This window comes from Rattus rattus, chromosome 1 (genome assembly GCF_011064425.1).
Source record: "Rattus rattus isolate New Zealand chromosome 1, Rrattus_CSIRO_v1, whole genome shotgun sequence".
NCBI lineage: Eukaryota > Metazoa > Chordata > Mammalia > Rodentia > Muridae > Rattus > Rattus rattus.
In genome coordinates this window covers 64,856,760-64,877,183 of record NC_046154.1, presented here as the reverse complement: position 1 = coordinate 64,877,183, position 20,424 = coordinate 64,856,760, and the positions used below count along the sequence as shown (strand labels likewise).

The following is a 20,424-nucleotide window of genomic DNA, read 5'->3' as shown; positions in this document are numbered from 1 at the left end:
CTCTTGGTTGAGTGTGGGGTTATTGGCGGCAGGAGGGTGGTTGCCAGAGAGAGCAGCCTGACATTCTTGCATGCTGACATCAAGCTTCCAAGTTGCTGCCCTCTGGTGAGTCAACAGCAAAAGGCCTCCGTGGTCCGAGAGTGTCTGTCCAATCAGAAGCTGTGGTGGCATACCTCAGAAATGTGTCCAAACCTCAGCATTCTGCAGGCTTCAAACAGCTCCTTCTGAGAAAGAATGCAGACATGATTAAAGCTACAATAAACACACAACCTGTAATCACGGCACCAATGAGATAAACCCCACGTTTGCTTCTAAGGCCAACCTGTTGGGTTTTAATCAGCGGAACCAAGAGAACATATTGAAGAACTGATCAGTGCACTGCAGTTTTTCTGTATATTGAGATCAAGATGTCCTTGAGTCGTACTGCTGTGCTTCAATAGCAATGGGCTCCATTGACAGGAATTGCAACTCAGCAGCAAAACCCATAGACTGCCATCTCTTACTGTGAGAAGCCATCCATCCATACACGCATGTGTACATTCGATACTGAGGTAAAAACTCATTGCAGAGCTTGTTCTCTCATCCCATTAACAGGGTGACATTACTGTTCAGTCATTTCTTTGGATGTGCTTTCCACTGAGCAGAGAACACTGGGGAAATATGATGGGTGATGCAAGAGGCAGGTTATTTGCTTAGTGCAACACAAGCCTGCTCACCAGGTAAGAGCAGAGTCCTTTCCACGGCACTGCCACCATATGGCACTGCCATATCGTAGAGGCCATAAAGGGGACTGGCACTGTAAATATTAACTAGATTTTGCTTGGCAAGGTCAATCATCCAGATAACATGCTGTAAAATGGCTAGAAGGAGAAATGGGATCTATATGAAATTTTTGGCAGTGGCTTTCCTCACAGCCCTGCCATGTGATTTGGACTGTCTATTGCCCACTTGAAGGTGTCCAACGAAGCTGTGTGGTCTTGTGGGTAGTCTCGAATCTGTGTCCATGGTATGGTAGCACCACTAAGAAAGAGAGAAGAGTTGGATAGGATGGGGACAGCAGCATGCAACCAACTTCTCATGAGCCTGAGTCTCTTCCATGTGATGTCTCCTACAAGTGTGACTTGTTTATTCAGCACTCTTTACCTATTAGTTTATTCATTCAAAGTTATATATTTTTTCATATCAGGTGTTAAAGGTATTCTGCTATTTCCCCTCCAAAAGACTAATAGTTCACATGATGAAACAGAACTATTTTCTATGCAGTATAATTAATATTCTAATATATACAATCAAAACTCCTGTCAAGTAATGTTAAAATTTGAATCTTAAATGTACCAATAGGCTCATGTTTTGAACATTTAGAGTCCAACTGCTGACAATACTTGGAGAGTTTCTGTAGGTTTTGGGAATGGAGCTTAGCTCGAGAAAGTGGGTCACTGAGGTGTGGCATCTCCGTGATAGTCTTCTGCCGCCATCTCTGCCTGTCATGGTATGAGCTGAGTGGTTCTGCCTCCACCGCAATGGACTGAATCCTCTGAAACCATGAGCTGAAACAAATCCTTCTCCTTCATGTTATTTCTGTTACTGTCTTATAGCATCAATGTAAAAGTGATTAATTTAAAACTAAGAGCTTTCATAGATTTCACTTCTGCATTGTGGTTGAAATGGAATTTTCACTGTAACTCCATTTGGTAGAAACGGAAGTCTAGACAGATGAAATAGCAGCACTTAGTAGGAGACAAAGAATGAATCTAGACATTTTGACTTCATATTTGAGTCTTTAAGTACCTAGTTATAGACTCAAGAAAATCTATTTGACTCTGCAGCATCCACAGTGAGGGAAATCAGTTCATGGCTCTTTAAATGAGGAATTTGGGGTGTGCTAGTTGGTGATGACTTGTAGGTAGAGGTGGCTGTACATGTAAAGACTGAAGGTTTACCATCAAGGGGAATGAAAGTCAGTAATTTATATTAGAGATTTCTATAGCCTTTCTGGATTTTATTATTGAGAAACAAAATGCTCAACATTTCCTGACTTAAATAACAAGATAATTTGAATATCTCATGCATTTTGCAGTGTGGGCATGTCTTGGTTGAGATCACGCCTCTCTGTCCCATGAAGTGCCTGTTGGTGTTGCTTAAAGGACATCTGAGAAGCTAGGCCTCTTCATTCCTCTGTATCTTGATGTGATCTCTTTACTGGTCCTTCAAGCATAGCCCCTTCAGGTAGCATTACTAATTATATGGCAATGTAGATTGCCTAGAGTGTAGTTTCAAAAGAGTGAGCTAGTCAGAGCTGTGTTACCATTTGTAACCTACATTGTTGTATAAGCTGTTGTATAACCTTGTGAGTGCTAGAATCAATTAGCTGAAGTGGTTGTAAAGTCCTGTCTAGGTTCAGGAGGGGCATAGATTCTTCCTCTGAATGTAGACATTCCAAGGTTCAAGAAAAGCTTGTGAGACTAAAATGCTATTAAAGGAAATTTAGGAAATTGATTGGAATAAAAGTAACATTGTTGTAAGAATACAGTTGTAGTATCAGACATTGGGTTCAGCTCTGTGCTCTCTTATATATAAGCTCAGTTCCTTAAACCAGGTTACTTAACCTTTTTGAGTCTCAGTTTCCTAATCAAGAAAATGAGGACACCAGGACTGATATTTTAGAGTTGTTAAAGGTTAAGTAAAGTATATGAATCTCTTGGTATATGAGGCTGGTACAAATCTCAACTAATATACAAGAACTGAGGTTCCTGATGCGCCAGAAGGAAGGCAGACAGCTGGAGAGTGTGAAGGGTAGATTGTGATATGCTTCTGTAGCTAATGATAAGCTGGTCAAACAATAATATCTCAAGTTTATTGTGACGTAGGCATAGTTCTCAATTATCTAGAACCTGCCACGGAATCTTAACAGTAAGTGCATGAAGGGTTGTTGTCATCCCCTCTGTTAGATAAGGAGCTTCAGGATCAAAAAGGACAAGGAAATTTCCTTAGTTTTCAGGTAGTAATAACAGGAAGGAAGCTTTAAAATTGTATGTAAAAATCTATGTTCCACATATGAGAGAACATGTGATATTTGTGTTTCTGGGTCTGGATGTTTTCTGTAGGATGATGACTTCCAATTGCAAAATGACATAGTTTATTGTTCAAAGGCAGGATTTGAATCAAGGTAATGATTTTTTAAAAATCAGAACATTACAAGAATAGCATACATTTAAAGTGAACACTAGCATTTTTTTTTCTTTCAGCAGGGTAGGCTTAAACTTGCCCTCCAGAAAGTCATCCTGAATACAGCTCAGAGATTGCCAGCAGCTCATTGCCAGCAGCAATCGCTCTAGTCTAAGTGAAAATACCTAATAGTGAGGAACCAGTACAGTGTCAGATAAGGAGACCATTGAAGGGGTTGAGGATTGAGTTCAGTGGTAGAGCGCTTGCCTAGAAAGCGCAAGGCCCTGGGTTCGGTCCTCAACTCCGGAAAAAAAGAATGAAAAAATGAAGGAGACCATTGAAGGAAATTGGTGGCAGTCATCTAGAGTGCTGATTGGACATGTGGAGCACATGAGGCATCATTGTAGATACAGGTAAACTCTGAGTATAAGCACTGCCATATACACCACAACCCATATACCTCACAGCAGGGCTCTGTGTGGAACAAGAAAACAACCCTAGGGTGTCTTCTGGCCTCCAGCATACTTCCTAGGCATTTGTACTCTGAGTCTAGACTGAAAACAAACAAAACAGATTTCTCTGAAATGCTGGAAACCCTCCCCGACTTGAAGCTCTCAGATCTCTTACCTTGTAAATCTAGCTTTCAAATTCCATGCTGAATTTCCTTTCCCACACCCCAGGTCCTTGTAGTGGGGATCACAACGATCATCTGTGTGTGTGTGTGTGTGTGTGTGTGTGTGTGTAGCGATTGTTCCTTCCACACCAAGGGCCTTGGAGGATGACGTAGCACAGCTTTTTCCTGCTCTGACATCCTCCACCCACTGCTCCAGTTACACCTGCAGTTTGCAGCAGATAAATGGCTGGGTACTCCAGTCTGGAAATAATACCAGAGCTTGGTACCGTACTATGGTATCCAGGAACAATTTCCACATGGCATCTCTGTTGACCTTGTCATTTAGTTTCATGGTGACCTTCTTTCGGACTGTAATATGCACTTGGTAAGCTAGGGAAGGAATGTGTGCTGTTGGGTAAGGAATTTATATCTCAGATGGAGGAATCTATTTACTGATAGGTCAGTGTCTAAGAAATAAAACTTGTACTCTCAAGATAATTATGAATTGGTTGTTAGGCTTTTTTAAGTTCACAGAGCATAATTTATAAATAAAACCTTTCAAGGAAAGTGCTCACTTTAATCCATCCTATAAATGATAATTATTTTTAATAAAAGAAAACATCTTAAAAAAGGAACAAAGCAACCTGAAGGCTTAACTTAATGAGAAAGTTAAATAAAACATGCAAACAACTCAACCAAAAACCTGGGGTGCCTAGGTTTTCTGACTTTGATGGTATATCTTTTCAAATTAATTCAACTGAAGTAATTTCAGATGGTTATAAAAAGACTGTTGGAACTTTGTCTGAGACACATGATCCCTGTTATGCACTTCTGTCCTTTATCCTTAACCTGATCTCTCTCTCTCTCTCTCTCTCTCTCTCTCTCTCTCTCTCTCTCTCTCTCTCTCTCTGCCCTCCCTCCCTCTTCCTCCCTCCCTCTCCCTCTCTCCCCTCTCTCATTCTCTCCCTCCCTCTCTACCCCTCTCTCATTCTTTCTCGAACACACACATTCTCTCCCTCCCTCTATCCTCCTCTCTCTCATTCTTTCTCGCTCCCCCTCTCTCACACTCTCTCTCTCACACACATTCTCTCTCCTTCTCTCATTTTCTCTCCCTCTCTCCCTCCCTCTCTCTCCCTTTCTCCCTCGCTCCCTTCCTCCCTTTCCTTTTTTGTTCATTTTCAAGACAGGGTTTTCTGTGTAGTTTTGACTGTCCTGAAACTTGTTCTGTAGACCAGGCCAGCCTGGCCTATCTGCCAGTCTCTGCCTCTTGAGTGTTAGGACTAAAGATCTACACTACCATTGCCTGAGTATAATTAATCTAAAAGTAATTTTGCTTTCTTTTATACCACATTTTGAATAAACCACTGTCTTTCCCACTATGCTATGGAGCTGAGTGTTTTGTTTATTAAATATCTCCTCTAGGTATAGTTGGTGCTTCATCCAGTATTTCTGAAAATAAATCATGAGCATGTAGTTTTATGACAATTGTTCTATTATTTGTCCATGCATATTACTTATTTGTTATAGGTATTGTGTTAGCCTTTCACAGTGACAGTGTCTGCAATTATAATCTAGTCCAGCTATAGCAAGGCATAATCTACAGCTTGGTCACAGGCTTGCAAGATTCAAAGTTTCAGAAGTTTGAACTTGGCTTTGCACATTGAATCATTCTTTTAGAGAAATAATATACTATTACCTTTTCCATGTCCAAAGGAGAAAAAAATAACTGTACATATTTAAGATTTAGAAATTCACAAAGGTACTAGTTGGACATTTCTAACAAGGCCTACCGACTATGTGAATAGAGACAAGTGACTGACTTATGAGGTTACTGCTTCTTGTCACCACCAATGCTATAGAGCAGCAGTAGACTAGGGTACAGATGCTAGAAGAAAATCTAGGTTTTATTCAGAACTATCCGTCTCTCCCTCTTCCTCCTCTTCTCCTTCCCACTTTTCTTTCTTCCTCCTCCTCCTCCTCCTCCTCCTCCTCCTCCTCCTCCTCCTCCTCCTCCTCCTCCTCTTCCTTTCCCTCTTTATCTTCCTCCTTTTCTTCCTCTCCTTCTCCTCTTTCTCCTTTTAGAACAGGGTCTCACTGTGTAGCCCCGGCAGATCTGGAACTCATTATGTAGATCGGACTTGAGCTAAACTCAGAGAGAGCTGCTTGTCTTGCCTCCCAAATGCTGGGATTAAAGGCATGTCCCACCATGGTGGCCCTCAGAAGGCCTTCTAGTTGTTAAATAGGGTTCCAGACTTTCTGAAAGTTAGACAAAAGGAAAAAAAAGTTTGACCACCTAAATTTCTCTTCATTTTATTAAACCCTGTACCCAGGAGATCAATTTTCCTTTTTCCCTAGGAAGGAAATCTCTTGTTTGTGACAGTCTCAGCAATATATAACTAGTTTCCAAGCATACAGAGCAAGTACAAGGCAATCATTTGTCAGCCATAAAGATAATGCAAGGAATGGAAACATGTTTTTAGCTCACAGCACCAGACAGAGACTTTGCACAGAGTCTTTCCTGGTTCAAGAGTACACCTATAAGACCTACTTTCTCTATCAGCTGGCTCAAGCTGATAAGAACCTGAAATAAAGGTTCTTTCCAAGCTTTTATTTAATTGTCCTGGTGACATAAGGGTTGTAGGCATTAGTCTGTACAGAGACGTGTATTTTTCTTTTGAATAATTGTCTATCTCAGTTTGACAGAGTAAATAGAGTTGTTTAAATCTCTTCCACGAGTTTCCCAACAACTTTGTTTCTAACAAGTTTTCTCTTGAGTATGTGCTGAGATATTGTATATTCGGCCTTAGATTGTCTAGGGATAATATGGTTCAAGAATAGAGCAATTAAGAAGAAGAACTATATATCCACCAAATATGTTAGATGGAAGTGAGAGTGGGACTATTATTTTCTATTCAGTATTTACCAGATTTCTGTTCTTCCCAGGATCTTGGCCCAAAAGGTATTCATTTAAAGTCCACTCCAGAAGTGGTTTGTTAGGCCTTTGTTCTTGGAGAACTCCCGTGGATTGAAAGTGTGGCTAGAGTGGAGTGCCCATGCCCACGCCTATGCCCACACCCACGCCCATGCTTATCTTACCCACTTCCCTTCCACTCCCATCCATTGCCCCTTCTACTCTATTGGGTCGATGCCAATTGTTGAACAGTTTCTATAGCTTCTGTACTTAACCTTTCAGTTCACTGCAGACTCTGCCAACTCCCTTCTTTCCTAAGATAAGTAAACTTATTGACTTCTCTAAATCTGCCTCTTCCCCTCTAAGTCAATCATTAAGTGACATGACGTTATGGTACTTCATAAATTCTACATTCTTGTACTTTCAGGATCTGTTGAAGTAGACATTTGCTCTGGTTTGTTATTTTATGTACTGAGCTGTAGCTATGAGGCGATCACTCTTTCCTTAGAGGATTTCTTTAATTCTGATATTAGGCAGCAGAACACATTATTCTTTGGAATGGCTTTGCACTGGTACATGATCAATAGAATCCTAGCTCTGACTGAGGGTCCAAGTATCTTTTCTTGTACTGAATAAAGCATGAAACACACCAGGATGGATTCTGTGATGAGACTGTAGATTTTATATACACTCCCAAGAAGTCTCAGAACACAACGGGATAAACAGACAGAGATGGGCGTGGTACTTTCTTCTCCTAATGTTTGCGTGTCATGATGTCATCATTTGTCCTTCATCTTTAATCCAGAGCTTAGAATATGCTAAACACTGTTGTCAATCTTGCTTTCTTAAAATATGGCCTTTAGTTACCATAAATATTAATTAGTATAGGAACATATCATACATGTATATTTTATAGGAAAAATAGAAAACAAACACTACACTCATAGCTCTAATTTAAAACATTTTTATCAGAGATGGATGAAGCAAAGAAGTGCAGGCTGACAGGAACCAGATGTAGATCTCTCCTGAGAGACACAGCCAGAATACAGCAAATACACAGGCGAATGCCAGCAGCAAACCACTGAATTGAGAACAGGACCCCTGTTGAAGGAATCAGAAAGGACTGAAAGAGCTGAAGGGGCTTGAGACCCCATATGAACAACAATGTCAACCAACCAGAGCTTCTAGGGACTAAGCCACTGCCCAAAGACTATACATGGACTGACCCTGGGCTCCAACCTCATAGGTAGCAATGAATAGCCTAGTAAGGGCACCAATGGAAGGGGAAGCCCTTGGTCCTGCCAAGGCTGGACCCTCAGTGAATGTGATTGTTGGGTGGAGGGCGGTAATGGGGGGAGGGTGGGGAGGGGAACACCCATATAGAAGGGGAGGGGAGGTTAGGGGGATGTTGGCCTGGAAGAAAGGGAATAACATTTGAAATGTAAATAAAAAATACCCAATTTAATAAAGATAGAGAAAAAATTTTTTATCAGTGCTTCAATACCTCTATGTGCTTTCTATGTAGCCCTGTTCTCTCTCTAGCTCTGGAACCAACATTTGTCTTGAGTTTTGTTCAAACTGTTACCTTGTTAGCCTTAGTTTTCCATCTGCGTTGTTCCAAGATAAGCTCTTGAACTGTGCTTCTTTTTGAAGCTGATGTAACCCTATAGCATAAGTCCTTCTCAAACTTAATTTATTGAAAATTTACTCTGAGAGTCACCAGTTTTCATGTATACAACTTAGTTCATTGCTGTCACTGAGTAATACCCAGCTGGGTGATTTTAAGGCAGTCTATTACCTTGATTGGTTTGGTTCCATTGTGTTATGTTCTTTGATTGGTTTGGTTCCATTGTGTTATGTTCTTTGCTGTTAGAGGGCATGTGGCCTTGGTCATTCCTATGCATGGTGGTGTGTTAGTCAGGTTTCTCATTGCAGTGACAAGTACCTGAGAAGGAAGGTTTAAAGAAGGGATGCAGAGAGAATGTGTTGTGTATTGTATGGATGCATCACAGGTCAATGAAAAAAACATATGGCCTACAGGAAATGGAAGAATAGAAGGTGGGCATCTAGTAGGCAGAAAGAATTGTGGGATAGAAGGAGGCATGGGAAGAGTGGTCAGGGAAGACGTGAGGAGGACAGACTTATGGCACCTGCCTGAGTAGAGGCAGAACGTAGATTAGTATAAATGGTTATTTTAAACTAGGTCAGGGAATGAGCCTAGCTATATGGCTTAGGTATTTGTAAATATATTTTGAGTCTGAGTCATTATTCTGGGGAACTTGGAACCGGGAGAATAAAAGGCTGTTACAAAGGGAAGAGTTAGTCTCTGGCTTACAAACTTAGAGGCTCAGGTGATGCTTGGTCTGGTATCTCTGCTTCTGGGGCACTTGCAAGGCAGAGTATCATGTTGGGGAAGACTGGCCCTGCAGAAAAGCTTATGAGAGAGAGAGAGAGAGAGAGAGAGAGAGAGAGAGAGAGAGAGAGAGAGAGAGAGAGAGAGAAGAGAGAGAGAGGTCCAAAGAGAAGAGAGAGAGGGATGGGGAGAGGGATTGAGAAGGGGAGGTTGTTGGAGAGAGCAAGGGAGGGAGAAGGAGAAAACATTAGGCAAGTTCCTTGGTGACTTCCTTTTTCCATGTAGGCACCATCTCTGAAAGTTTCTGAACTTGAAATGTTGTCAACTTATGAATCCACCAATGGGTTAAATGCTGCTTATGCTAGAATCCTCATTTTGATCATCTGAGGATTATAGCTGTAACACATGAGATTTGGGGGACATACTTATATCTAAACCATGACTTCCGGTGCAGGTCCATGTGTACATGTATGCGCACACACACACACACACACACACACACACACACACTCACACTCACATGTCTATCTGCCTGCTTATCTTAGTATGCATGGGAAAAGTGAGGACCAATGTTAGGAACAACTTGGTTAAGCTCGGAATGAGCTTGTGGTAGAGTCGAGTCTGAACTCAGACATCGGTTTTCAGACTACTCCCCACTTAAGCACAATACTCATTGCACCTTCATTTTAAAGAAAGGTTTTGAGAGAAGCAGAGATTCAACCAAGATCGGATTACTGATGCCATTTATTTTATTATAAGCTTAATATCTTATAGTTTCACCCGTGAAGTGTTAATCATAGCAAGTTCACACTTAATGCTATTATCTTTTTTTTTTTTGTTCTTTTTTTTTTTTTTCCGGAGCTGGGGACCGAACCCAGGGCCTTGCGCTTCCTAGGCAAGCGCTCTACCACTGAGCTAAATCCCCAACCCCTTAATGCTATTATCTTTTCCTTGCAAGTTATCAGCTGCCGAAATGTAAAAATTGCTCTCTCCGTTTTTTGCTTTTCATTTGTAGTTGATTTAAAATTTGTAGTAGTTTTTTCCTCTAAGGCTATGAATAGACAGGAAAGAAAAGCAACGGGTGTTCACAGTAAAATAGATCTTTTTCTGTCTTGCTATTTTGTTTAAGCCTGCTAAATATGGTCAGAAATATGCAACGCTTGTAGAACGATTTAATTTCAGTTACTAATTATCATACTCAGCCATCGATAGGGTAGCAGATAACATGTCCAGCTGGCACTTTATAAGCCGATGGAGTCAGCATAGCTTTAGAGGCTTCATGCATCGATGTCCAAAGTAGAAAAGAGTGTTTTGTCTGGTCGTGCACAAAAGGCAGTCCTTGAGCTCAGCATTTGGCATGGCAGCCCAGGTTTTGACCTGAAAAAGACAAAAATGGAAGCCAGATGGGTGAGCAGTGTCCTGGAAAACCTTGGATGAGTTTTGTGGCTAGATGATTTTCCCACCCCATGATGACATTTTCAAGAAAAAAATTTATTTTAAAATATTAACTTTTTACTGATTCTTTGTGAATTTCATATCATGCACCCAACCCCACTCATCTCCCTGTCCCTTCTTACCCACCCTCCACCCTTGCAACCTCCACCCATAAAGAAAAACATCTCACTGTGGAAGCTTAGTGTGCCCCATGCTATGCTCTTTTGTCCACTTTTTTTTTTTTTTTTTTTTGCTTGCAAATGTTTATTGCAATGAGTCATTGGTCTGGTTCGAGGCCTCTGACTTCTGCTATACTATCATACAGTAGCTTCATCAGGACTCCGCTTGGACATCCTGTTGTTGCCCTGTGTCATGGAGAGCCTGAAGCTTTGGATCTTCACGGTTCCAGCAGTTCATAGATGGGGTAGATGTTGGGGGCAGGATTGCAGGAAACTCAAGGTCCTAGATCTGGGCCCTGGGTGGTATCTGAACTGGTGAGCCTGCCAGCTCTCCTGCCAGCTCTCCTGGGCCTGCACCACTAGGGAGAGCTCTCCAGCACTATCCTGACTTGCTCATCTAATGCCAAAGCCTACAAGGAGGCAGAGCCATCCCTCCTCCTCTCATACCCTCAGGGCTGATTCACCTCTCTCCTCCCCACCTCTTCCATCCTGCACAAGGGTCATTTCTACTGTGCTGCTCAGGCAAGGGACAGGAGCTCTCCTGAATGCTGTAGCCAGTGAGGGGCAGGAAGGACCAGTTCTCCCACTCTCAAGACCACAGGGCCAGCTCTCCCACTTGCTCAGGTGGCAGGAGAGGCAGGGGCATCTCTCCCTTACTCATACCACCACACGGCAGAGGAATGACAGGACAAGCTTTCCCATGATCAGTCCCTCAGGCCAGCTCAGCCACAACTCGTGCAACCAGGGCCAGCTCTACTGTAGTGTGTGGGCAAGGTGTAGAGCCCACTCTCCTGCTCTCATGCTTCAGAGACAGCTCTCCCAGGATGCCCGGGTGAGGGTGGGGCCGGTTCTGCCTAGCCTTCAGACATCAACATGGCTCCAGGAAGCAGCCCAGACCAGGCATGTCCATTTGGCCTTTGGTGGTAACAGACTCACACTGCTACAGGGCCACAGACCCAGACATGGCTTTTAGTGACAGCATAGGACAGGACCTCACCATGACCTTAGGTGGCATCACTGCTCTTCATATCAGGCTGTTCCTCACTACCCTTGAGTCATCAGTTCTGCCTCTGGACATTGTGCACACATCATTCTGTTTATTTCTCTATCTCTCCATCACTTCCTTGCTCATCTTAGCAGTACCCAGGGCCTCTGGGTGTCTGGGGTTGTCTCAGGAGTGCTACGCGCCCCATCCTTGCCATGTGGTACCAGACAGAAGTTATCTTAGGCTTGCTCCTCAAATGGGGCTATGTGGTGCAGGGCTGGAGGTTGTCTCAGGTATGGTCTGTGTGCCTAGACCCTGTGGCACTGGACTTGTTTCAGGCTTGTTCCCTGCCTGGACTGAATCAAAATAAACATTTTCTGTTGTGTGAGTCGAGTCTCTGTTGGTTGGAAGAGACCAAATCCATCTCGAGCTGGCCTATGACAAAGGAGAAACATGTTGGTCCCTGGAATGTCAGGAAGGACTGGGAATAAAGCCATACGCAGGGTGAGGGGCAGCTGCATAGTGGTTTGTCTTCAACTCTTTTCTGCTTTTCCGCCTGGTTGACCTCTTTTCTCTTTCATTGTGGATTTGCTCCTTAGGCAAGGTAAGAAACATCACTCCCAACACTCTCCGAATTCTGCCTCCTACATCCTTCCCCACCAGTCATGAGTTTATTGATGCTTTCTCTGGAGAAAAGTTAAACATTTCCAGTAGAGGATTGGATCCTCTCAAACCGAATACATCACCAGTCTCTGGGCCAATCTAATATTCTCTAAGGATGATAAGGCTTTACAAATTCATGACTATTTTCTTGAAAGCTCTTGAATTCCCAGAGAAGGAAGAATTCTCGAAAGAAAGACTGTGCAGTGTACTAGAGGGCGAAGAGTAGACAGATAAACAACATCTGTTCACTGGATTGCTTAAATAATCCACACAACACTGTCAGCTCATTATTGACATGGTTTGAGAATATCCCTGGTCTTTTTTTAGCAAAGTGAGTCTGACAATACTTTATAATTCACCTGAAATCCTTTAGAATAAACAGTATGCATCAGAAATTGAGAAGTCTGGTTTCTTAAATCCTGGGCTCAACTCCACAGGCTCAAAAACCAAAGAAAACGAGTAAGGTTAGAAGAAAGAAAATGAAAATTCCAATCAAAATTGGTTAAGAAAAATTAGATGGTAAGTAATTTTCTAGTATCATTTTGCTGCTATTTATTCCCGTTGATTAAGTCTCAGATGATTAGTATCAGCATACCATAATGATGGTACGGTGATAATCACGTTAGAATAAAACAAAAATCAATGCATTTGTTTTCTGTTGCTGTGTAACAATCACAGACTTAGTGGCCCAGAACCAACCTTATCTTGCCTATCTTTGGGCTGGAAGCTCGGGCACAGAGTATGCATGGGTAGGATCTCCAGCTACTTCCTGGACTTGACCTTAGTTCCTATTCAAAGTTCCCAGGTTAGCAGCGTTCTTTATAAGACAGAACTGGCCTCCAACCCTCAAATCCTTCTTGTGATTTCCTCCTTCTGTCCCTCCTTGGTACCATGAATCTCTCTTACTTCTCTCTCTTTTTCTTCTTCTATCAGCAAAAGACACCATTAAGACTATGTGGTTTGGATACATCCAAGGGATAGTCTCGTTGAAAGGTCAGCTGTGGTATGTAGTATCTACCTGCATTACTACACTGGGCCTGGGGGCGGAGAGATGGCTTAGTTGTCAAGAGCACTGGCTGATCTTCAAAGCACTGGCCAGAAGATCTAGAGGACCACAAGTCCCAGCACCCACATGGCAGATCTCATCTGTTTGTAACTCTAGGCCCAGGGGAATCAGATGCCTTCTTCCGGCCTCCACAAGCACCAGGAATACATGTGCTGTATAGACTTGCATACATGCATGCAAAACAAACATACGTAGAAAATAGTAAATACTTCACTGGGCCTTTGTTTAGATTTAAATGTAATAATATACCACGTATTTAATTTATTTACACAAACATATTTTTGGAGAGCTACAGAATTTCACACACTGGAGGATGCTGAAGGAATAGTAAAATCTAAATTACTGCTTTGACAATTCTATTGGTTGAGAATAAATAATGTTGAATAAAAAAAATCATCTTTCTTTTTCACTTGTTCTGTTGAGTTAAAAATAAAAAGAGTCCTCTTAAAAAGATCCTGAACATCCAAGAGGGAGGAAACCCAAGCATGACAGTGGGGCCAGTACACAAGCTAAGACACACACATTGCCTCCTGTGTTTCCACTTAACTGCTCCTTGCTCTACACCACACAGCCTTTCCTGGAAGAGTTGTCAGAACAGGATATGATTTGCTGATGTTCTTCTACCAGAGAGGAAGCTTGCATAATTAGACCTTCACCCTCTGAACCTAATCGAACATGAAGCACAGCCCACAGGATTAAAGGGAGGGGCAACTGGTAGGGAGAACAGATGGAAGGAGGAGGAAGTTGATTCCATTAGCACGTGGAATGGTAGCCTATGTAGTTTCTGAATGACTTAAGACCTGCAGAAAATGTCGTTTACTGTGCTTTGGGATGGGGTGAAGGCCACCTCAGCTATTGTTGACTTCTGGGTAATTAAACACTGGAAAGAAAGAATACAAAAGACTTCTGAACATATATATATATATATATATATATATATATATATATATATATATATATATATATATGAATCAAAGTATCACTGTTGACCCTGAACATGTAGGGTCAACAGTTCATTCCCTAAAAAAGATTTGGAGTGAATGTAGCATTAGGTATGAAAAAAAGAAAAAAAAACAACCAAGCAACTTTAGACATTGATTACTGTCACCTCCATCCCCTCCACTAACAGCCATTTCTGACACGAGGGAAATTATTATAAATTTCTATCATACTTGGGTCAAAATTCTCTTATGATCACCCATGACATACTTTTTAGTCTTGGACAAATTATCTTAAATGTATTAAATAATCTAATCTGAGTGTGCCTTAAATATATTCCTGCAGGATTGAGATGGCAGGAAAGCAAAAAAAAAAAAAAAAAAAATCATAAGGAAATTTGGCAATGATGACTGAAGTCCTTGGAGCAAAGTGATACATCAGAAGGGTCCAACACACACACACACACACACACACACACACACACACACACACACACACACACCCCAGATTGTTGGAGAAACAATGAACCCTCCAGGAAGATGTGCTCTATTTACCTTGGGAAATCACCAAGAAAATCAGAAATATGTGTATATATTGATCTGGATTCTAAACCTCTAATTTTCAATGTCCAACAAATGGTGATCACGAGTTCCAGACCATAGAAATACAGTGAACAAATGATCTCCTTAGGATGTATCAGAGCTTGTGATTTTCTAATGGATGAATTGGACGCTAACTATTCTGAGTCACAAGGACACTTTCCCTGGCAGCTTGGAGCTAAGCTAGAAGATTTATATTAATTGCCTGTGACTTGTTTGGGTTGGTTCCTGCTAGTCCATTTAGGGGGAGGGATGTGGAGAACACATTCCTTAGAATGGCCAACACATTCCTTAGAATGGTCACAGATTGTCCGGATGAGAACTCTGAAACGTTTAAACTACAATATCGAAGAGCTAGAGTGGTCCTGGAATCACTCTCTTGTGCCTTTTCCTGAGAGTGAGGGAGATTTACACTGCTTTTTTTTGTCTGTTTTAAATCTAGCATACTGACAGGAAAACAACAACAACAACAGCCACTGGAAGCAAGCCAGTAATTTAAAGGGGAGAATGTTGTGAAGAGATAATAATGCAGAAAGAGAACTTTGAGCTATTTTCCTCTAAACCTCCCACACATGTCTCCCTCTGAGTTTACTTTTGTTCCCACTTTGCCAAGTCGTCTTTCTGTAGTGAGAGCAAGGACAACTGAGAGCCGGGAGGGGCTGCACTCGTTAAGGTCCTTCTAGAGCCATTTCTAGATGGTTATCATCATGCCACATGCACTTGGAATTCTTGGTGATTTTCCAAGATAAACAGGGCACATCTTCCTGGAGGGCTCATTTGTTTCTCCAACCATCTGAAACAATGAAAGTTCTTATAAATGAAATCAAACCAAGATGCTTCATGCGTTGTTACACAAAAGTCATTGGAACTTTGAAAATAAAACACAAGACTTCAGAGATCCAGGCATTTTAGATTCCTGTTCTCATTCCCTACTGAGTACTATTATTACTTTTCAATTATGCCTCATTACAAACAGTGGGCAAAGGATTATCCAAGGCATTAGAGTGCATACGACATTCTCTTACCCTTTGGTCTCTTTCTAAAACTGGACTGTACAGGAGATTGTTGTGTTTACTATTTTACAGCTATTTGAGGGTATCAGAGAAAAGGATAATTCTATGAGAATACTTAATGCAGTATAAAGACTAAAGGCAACCAGAGTTTCTCAAGATGAAGAGCTTCATGTAGGTGTGATGATCGTGGACTGTTTCTTGGACACTTTATTGAGTGCCTGCTATGGAGTAGATGTTGTTCTGGAAATATGATGCAATGGTGAATAGAAAAATTCCCTCTGGGTCACCAGGAGATGGAAGGGGAAAGAGGGTTGGAAAGGACAAATATGAACACAATGTATTCTTCTCTTTCTTCTTTTTGAGATAGAGCTTTACTAGCTCTGGCTAGCCTGGAACTCACTATGTAGGCCAGGTTAACCTCCAACTCACAGAGATCCACCTGGTTTTGCCTCCAGAATGCTAGGGTTAAAGGCATGTACCACCATGCCCAGAACAATGCATTGTTGTTTTCCCTTTTCATTATTTTTCTCCATTTAATTAATTAATTCATCCATCCATTCATTCACTTTACATCTCTTTCCTCCTAGCATCCACCTCACAAGCTCCTTCCCCTTCTTCTCCCCCTCTCCTTCTCCTCTGAGAAGGGGGAGGCCCCCTTGGGGACCAACCCACCCTGGCACATCAAGACATTGCAGGAGGTAGCCACTTCAGACTCCGTATCCCCTACCACTAGGAGGCTAATCTAGAGTCACCCCCATAGACTCAATGGGAGCCTCCCCCATCCCAGGTCTCTAGCATGTCTTAGAGATTGGCACCTCCCCTTCCTCCCCCATCCCCCCACCTTCCTTGAACTTCCTGCCACAGTTCATTGAAAAGGGCAAAGCATTATTCTAGGCCACCTCCCATACCCACTGCCTTTCCATCCATTGCACCTATTCTAGGGTCATTCTCTTCTTTAGGGATTTCTGTCCTTACAGCTTCAGCTGTAGATAGAAAGGAGGCCACCCCGGCAGCATCCAGTAAAGCAGCTCTTACAGTCTTGTTGGATCATTGATTAATTTCCTTTTCTGCCATGTTCAAAAAAAATCTGAATAGAGCATCATAACCAGCTTCTGAGGAACTCCGCAGAATTATTTTCTCAGCTATCAAAGATCCTTCGCTACCTACATTCTTAGCATAGTCATTGCAGGAATTTTGAGTGCTCTTTTAATAATTTCTATACCTGTTTTCTGATCTCCATTAGCAGGCTTTAATGAATGCAAGACTGGGATGCACTGAAGGAGAGCCCAGCCTTCTGTGAGAATAATGCTTTCTTCAACAGCAGCTCTCGAAGCACTGAGAGCATCAGAAGCTCTGACTTTCTTCTCATTCACTTCCGTACCATTTGTCCTTCCAAGCTTCAGCACAGCTACTCTATCTGAAAGTTTAGCGAGTAGCTTGTTCAGCTTTCCCTTTTCGTATTCACTAGCTGCTCAGTGATGCCTTGAATACATTTTTTCAATGTGAGCTTTGTCACCTTTTCCTTTCAAAAACATGGTACCATCTCTGTTAACAGTGACCTATCCAACTTTTCTTAAGTCACGAGCTTGAACTTCTTCAAGATTTAGATTTAACCTCCCTTCTCCAAACACTTCACCACCAGTAGCAATAGCCACATCTTTAAGCTGGTTCTTTGTATTGTCCCTAAACCCTAGAGCTTTGACTGATACAACCTGAAGACCAACTTCAAGCCTGTTCAAAACCAGTGTGCTTAGAGTTTCTCCATCAACATCTTCAACAATGATGAGCAAGGGCTTCTGATGAGTATTGGCAACTTCAAGAGCAGGTACAATGGCCTAGACACTAGAAATGTTCACTCAACAGAACGCAGGCATCTCAGAATTTGCATTTTTGATGTGTTAATAAAATACGGGGGAATATATCCTTTATCAAACTTCAATAATTTCTAGCTCATCCATCAGGGTTTTTTCATCCTTCACTGTGATGACACCCTTTCTTCCAACCTTTTCAATTGCATCAGAAATGATGTTCCCAATGTCTTTGTCTCCGTTTGTAGAAATTGAAGCAACCTGAGCAATCTCTTCAGGGGCTGTCACAGGTTTAGATTGTTTTATAAGCTCAGCAATTACAGCATCAACAGCCAACATCACACCTCTCTGAATTTCCACTGGATTGGCCCTTCAATAATCACTGTTCTTCCCTTTGGCCCCATGGTAACAGCTAGATTATCTGCAGAAAAGTCTACTATAAAGCATTAAGGCTCTGGCATGCACACCAAATTTTACATCTTTGGCATAGGCATGAGTGAGATGAAGCGTCAGGTGCCCAGGACACTGGTCTCATCTGATAAAGAACTGTGAGTAGTCAAAGCACTTCTGAGAGGCAGTGGTGGGAGCGTACATGGTGAGGCAGGCTGTCAGCTGCCAGTGAGGACGAAACTTGTTTTTTGCATGTTGGAGGCTGAACCTCATGCATGCTAAGCACACATAGAGCTCAAGCTTCTCTGGTATTATATATTATGGCATTCTTCTCATTTATAACGTAATCAATCCACTTGAGTCTGAAACATAGGGAAGTATTCTCAGAGTTTGAACAGCCTATCAAAATGGCATTTAAGTAGACACAAAGTTAAGTATACCAGCACAGTGTTCCTTTGATGTGGGAATTAACAGTGGGGTAGGAGACTTGACCTGGAAAATGAAGACTAAGTTCTTGGTACCATAAGAAAAGAAGTAAAATAGGGAAGACAACATGGAGATTGCTTGCCCATTTGCAAGTTGCAGGGAGAGGCAGCTTACACTTTGTAGCAGCTCACACCTCAGGATGATTGGTCTTAGTGGATGAACCACACAAATAGGAAAAAAACCCAGGGAGTGACTCAGCTCCGGCTGCTCCCGCTGCTCCCGTGCCTGGCATGACCTCTGCTGTTGTCCTCGGACCTTGCTTCCCTCCTCCTCTGTCATTGTGGAGAAACAGGAAGGAATGTTTATTAACAAGGCTGGCTGGGGTCACACCCAAAGCAATATCAGAGTTTTACCTCTCCTGGGCCTGGGAAGAGGTCCAAAGATCAAGGGCAGCTCCCAGTTAGTATGAGGCAAGAACAAACCTCAGAGAACACACTGCCTTTTTTTTTTTTTTTTTTTTTTTTAAAGTCTTGACAGAAGCTCTGCTGGGTGTGATCTCATCTATTCCTCCAGGCCAGCCCCAGGCTTGTCACAGGTCATCAGGACCATAATTCCCAAGGGGCTTTGCCCAAGATGATGGAGGAGCAATGGCTGGATCCTGAGTTGTCTCTCAGGGTTATGTTTCCATGGCAGATGGCTGTAATAGCAGGGTTAGCTGCCCAAGTGGGCTCCTCAGCTCTCTTATCAACAGTCTTTCCTCCCATTTTTATCTTCTAGCACAATCATATATGTATATCTTACCAGCTCTGGTAATGAGTCACACCTTATGTGCTTAAGAGGTGAGGGGAGAAAGGAGAGCCGAGAGGAAGTAAAGAGAAAAAGAATGAGACAGGTGTGTGTGTGTGTGTGTGTGTGTGTGTGTGTGTGTGTGGAGAAAGAGAGAGAGGACGAGACAGAAACAGAGAGAAATAGAGTCAGAGAGAAGGGAATAGAGAGAGAGACAGAGACAAACAGAGACAGAGAGAGACAGTGAGTGAGGGAGATTTCTTTTCAAATATTTATGGTATGTTCCCTGCCTCACCCAATAGGGAGGAGGGATACAAAAAATTTTATTGCTCTGAAGGGTATAACCCAGCCCAACCGGTGCCACCCTGTGTGAAAATCTCAGAGATGCCAATAAGCCACTTGAGACAGTAAGGCTCCTACTTTTCTGTTCTCATTTCTTATCAGCCCTTGGTTTGCAGAGGAAGAATGCTCGGGAAGAGGAATTTCATGGTTTCAAGAGGAGGGCAGATTTGTGAACTGCAGCCCCTGAAATGAATTGGTACGAGTTCTTGCTTAGGCTGTTTCTCCGGCTTTCCTTCTTAATAGCTACACACATCACAGTCAGAGCCTTTGTATCAGAGCAGGGAAACTTAATCCCCTAAATCCATGCATCTTCTTAGGTCAGTACAGTTCCACCTGTGTGGTCCGTGATCCAACAGCAAGCAACTGTCCTTGAAATTAACCCGTGTGCTCAGCAGTCCTTGTGTCGGTTTTCATTACAGCTGCTGATTAATACAGAACTTCTTAAATGGGTCAGGGAATTCATGAAAACGATTTGTTTAAACAATTCTCATTTATTGGCACTTACCAAGACCATGGCTGCTTTCCAGAGGCAGTCAGAAACTCCGAGGAAGTGCCAGCATTGGAGTGTAGCCACTGGGATAGTGAGAATTCTTAGCCCGGCACCATTCCCCGCTCTGTGACATTTGGAAAGTTACCCAACATTTCTGCGCTTCAACTCCCTCATTGAATATGGGTATAATGATTGTGCTTACCTCATAAAATCGTGAGGCCCTATGACAATAATGTATCTTATTCTTCACGTGACATATAGA

The 20,424-nt window shown here is 42.3% G+C and overlaps 1 long non-coding RNA gene and 1 pseudogene across 1 annotated transcript; both read right to left on the bottom strand.

Moving 5' to 3' along the window:
• Positions 1-2,829: 2,829 nt before the first annotated feature.
• LOC116900331 lies at positions 2,830-3,888 on the bottom strand. Its single transcript, XR_004387927.1, has 2 exons — positions 3,793-3,888; positions 2,830-2,956 (listed from the first exon to the last, which is right to left on the bottom strand). It is a non-coding gene; the product is annotated as an uncharacterized LOC116900331 (long non-coding RNA).
• Positions 3,889-16,819: 12,931 nt separating this feature from the next.
• On the bottom strand, positions 16,820-18,883 carry LOC116893176 (annotated as a pseudogene).
• Positions 18,884-20,424: the final 1,541 nt, after the last annotated feature.